The sequence below is a fragment of the Cryptomeria japonica genome, chromosome 6 (assembly GCF_030272615.1).
Source record: "Cryptomeria japonica chromosome 6, Sugi_1.0, whole genome shotgun sequence".
Classification (NCBI taxonomy): domain Eukaryota; kingdom Viridiplantae; phylum Streptophyta; class Pinopsida; order Cupressales; family Cupressaceae; genus Cryptomeria; species Cryptomeria japonica.
This window is the reverse complement of record NC_081410.1, coordinates 44,172,275-44,176,611: the sequence shown is the minus strand read 5'-3', so window position 1 is coordinate 44,176,611 and position 4,337 is coordinate 44,172,275.

Here is a 4,337-nt window from a genome sequence, read left to right as displayed (position 1 = left end):
ACATGTATATATACATACATGTATATATATATATATATATATATATATATACATACATGTATATATACATACATACATGTATATATATGTACATATATATACATGTATATATATGTACATATATATACATGTATGTATATATATATATACATAGTGATACAATTTTGACAACATTTCATTGTACAGAAAATATTTTACCAAGATCTAATATAATGCAATGGAAATTGATTTGGCCTACCTATATATGCAAATCCTAAGTCGATTGAGCAAATGATCTATTAGATTGATATCGTTTCCACTTTCCTCCTTCTGTTCTATACTTTTCCCACTATTCGATTGCGTACTGTATATGGTGAAAATGGATAGCAATAAACAACAATATTGAAAGACTAAAATGGATTCAACCACCAAACCCTAGCCTAACAATGAACAAAGATCCACCATAACATATGAAGATAACCTAAGACAATGCAAAATAACTCAAAAAATCACAAAGATTATACCATCACATGTCCACTAGGGTTTTGATCTCCATTCTTCCTATCTCCATTGATCTTGTTTGATATGCTTGCTCTCAGATTTTTGTATGCACAAGAGCTCAACAAAGAACGGAATGTGGTTGCAAGTAGGATCGTAGTATAGCCAAGTCCTCCAAAATTAGTCATTAGGGTTTGGTAATGAAGAAAGCATCTCCTTAAATAGAAGACACAATAGAAAATGGAGGGTTAAGATTGAGAGGTGTAAAAAGAGAGGTCGGCTAGGATTAGAGGGTAGGTATAAGAAATACCAAAATAATGAAAGGGGTAGGTAGTGTAGGAAATAAGAGATGAATGACATGTGTCATGTGTAGAAAAGGTTAATGAATTAATTAAATAAATAAAGATTTATTTAATTAATAGAAGAAGTAGGGCAATTAAATAAATAAAATATTTATTTAATTTAGGAAAGGGATAATTTAAATAAATAAATGTATTTATTTAAATGAGAAATAAGGCTAGAAGAGGATAAATGAATTAATTAAATAAATAAAGATTTATTTAATTAATAGAAGAATTAAGCTAAAGTAATTAAATAAATAAAATATTTATTTAATTAGACATGACAATTTTAGGTGTCTACATTTTGCCCCTCTTTGAGACAATGCGGCTTGTCGCGTTGTTTCAAAGAAGATAAGATGAACTGATACAGAGTTGCCCCAGGATGGGAATGATATGCCCCCTCGAGAGATTGGATGAAAAAGTCTGGAAAGATTGCAGACAATCTCGCGATAAGAAAGATGGGATAGAATGGACTGATTGGATAAAGTGACAAAGTCACGGGATGAGGAAGACTGACTCGGGAAATGAGGGCGAGGGCTAGGGTAGGCTATAAGATAGACCACGGGCAAAAGACATCCTCATTGTCATTCACACCCTTACGAGATCACAGTGCAGAGCGAGAAAAGAGCAGCAGCAGTCAGCAGCGATGGCATTCGTTCATAGATTCGACCGTGTCCGCCGATTCCAGCGACCAGCCGATGCAGGAGAGCCAGTAAGTACCCGAAAACCTCCTCGTACTTTCACGCATTTCAAGTTTTGTCATTAATGCATGTTTAGGAGCAATAAATGCGCTAGAAATAGGGTAGTTTAAAAGTGCAAAAATGCGCAACCGCGTCTGCGTCAGCGCCAGGCGCGTCTGTGTCCAACAGGCGCGTCTGTGTCGGGTCCAGGCGCGTCTGTGCCTGGAACCGCGTTTGTGTTGAATGCGGACGCGTTTGTGAAATGTAGTAGCGTCTGTGCTTTTGAATAGCGTTTATGTCATGCAGGGACGTCTGTGTTCCCTGGTCGCGTTTATGTCTGGCATAGGCACGTTTGTGTTTAGAAAGCGCGTCTGTGTTGCAGAGGCGCGTTTATGCAGTCTATAAGCGCGTTTATGAGTTAAAAGCGCGTGTGTGTTGAAAAAGTGCGTTTATGTGTTTAAATGCATGGTTTTAGTCCTTTAGGTCAAATCGGCAGTTCTGTGATGAACATACGCTGTCGATTGGATAAGCTGCTGAGAGGATACACTCAAGCAGGTCCTCGAGGAAGATTAGGATAGATCAAGGCACTTTGTGATGAACAGGGAGCACCAGGATATGCAGCACTTTGTGATGAACAGGGAGTGCGAATGTGAGTGACACTTTGTGATGAACAGGGAATGTCACACACGTAGTACTTTGTGATGAACAGTGAGCACTACTAGGATAAATAGCAACACTTTGTGATGAACAGTGAGTGTCACTAGGGTAGATAGCCATATGCATTTGGGTAGCGAGTAGCATTTTGTGATAAACAGTGAATGCCACGATAACTGACAAGATTGATTTGCTTGACTGCAGGAGTATTTGCCGATGTTGGAGTCACGGGAGAGATTCCCATCGACTCAGAGACTGCGTCCAGAGTTGTCCATCCAGGACATGATTTCCATTGAGGAGATGGGTCTCACATATATGCTCTATGTGCCCGAGTTTCGGGCAAACATGGGGTTGCTGACTGCATTGGCCGAGAGATGGCACTCAGAGACATGCACGTTTCACCTGCCGATGGGTGAGATGACAGTGACACTGGAGGATGTATACAGGATATTACATGTTCCTATTGATGGAGAGTTGATCCCCTACGACCGTGACGGTGACAGGGAGGCCTTGAGACGGGTTTTTCAGGATCCTGAGTTGGAGATGAGAGCAGGGCATGTAGCCTGGGACACCATGACTGCCACAGGATTGGCATTGCCGGCAGTTATTGGGGGAGTTATCAGTGGATACCTGTGTCCAGACAGGGCCACACGAGGATTGGCAGTAGGCTGGGGAGGGGCCTTGGAGACGCTGATGGCAGAGCACACTAGGTATGCATGGGGGCCATGTGTCCTAGCACATTTGTACTATGAGCTGCATCAGTTTGTATACCACGGATCAGTGGGGCTGGGCTGCGGTGTGACTCTATTGCAGGTGTGGGCCTATGAGCACCTTCCAGTGACGAGGCCGATTCATTTCAGAGGCAGAGGACAGGGACAGGGTTTTGTTCATTTGTATGCCATGATCACATCCCAGCCTCGGATTGGGAGATTGGAGCACTGGAGGAGAGTCATTGACGACATTGATATGGTGATCTGGAGGCCGTACCTGGGGTGCGAGGAGTGGGGGGACGATGCACTGGAGCTGCCCTACACCTTCCGGAGCAGGTACCTGATTGGGCGGACGCCCTATATATTAGAGAGACAGCTGGTGGATAGGGTATGCAGGCAGTATGGCCGGATTCAGAGGATGCCCCGAGGCTCGGGTATGTATGCCCGTACTGTTAGAGATCAGGTGCAGTTTGGCCCACTGCTATCTTATGATCAGGCAGTGATGCAGCTAGCGGAGATGATGCCGATGCCATGGGACATGTGGCCAGAGGTAGATGATGCAGGGATGGACGCAGAGTACTCTGCGTACTGGGCAGAGCATCCATTTCCGAGGTTGACAGATCCGGCAGAGCCAGTGGATGGAGAGGGTGGAGGAGATGATGATGAGGGAGGAGGGGATGCAGGATGTGATGCCATTATAATATCTATATGTATGAAATGCTTATATGTGGTGATGCAGGTGCAACTATATGAAATGCAAATGTTTTTGGTGTGTCATTATACTCAGTCATGTGATAGCGGGCTACGCGGACTCGAGAAGGACAATGGAAGTCAATCAAGAAAGGGGGATGGAAGACAGAAGATATGAACGTGAAAGAGCTTCTTGTGCGTTATCATCATTGAGCTTTATTATGGTAGAATAGGTTATGACAATCGAGGTATATGTTCGGCCCAGAAAGTCATTGTACCTGTTTGCATGGAGATAAGACAGTCACAAACAAGGAATGCCCCAGTTCACACTAGACTCACAGTGTCCTCATATCCTTGGACAAGTCATAGTATTACTAAAAGACAATCCACAGACAGCAAATGCAAATAAGTGACGATACCCCATCCTCGCCTTTCTAGTCAAAGACATCCTGGAGATAGAATCTCTAGTCAAAGACATCCCGGAAAAGCTAAAAGACATGTCACCAAAAAGATAAAACCAAAAGAAAACCAAGACTCGACACCCACATCCACTGTAGTCCTCAAGTTTGTGTCTCTTGTCACTTGTTTAAGTCAAATTTTGATTGTGGTCACAATGTTCACTTTCACAAAAAGGATAGATAGCACTGAACCATATGTTGTCTGAGTCTGTTAAAAGATTTGATTTTGTTGAAGCCCATTGTTGCTGCTGTGTCTCCTTGGAAACTGACTGAATCCATGAAACTGATACCTTATTGTGGAGAAGATGGAACTTTATTGCGGATCTG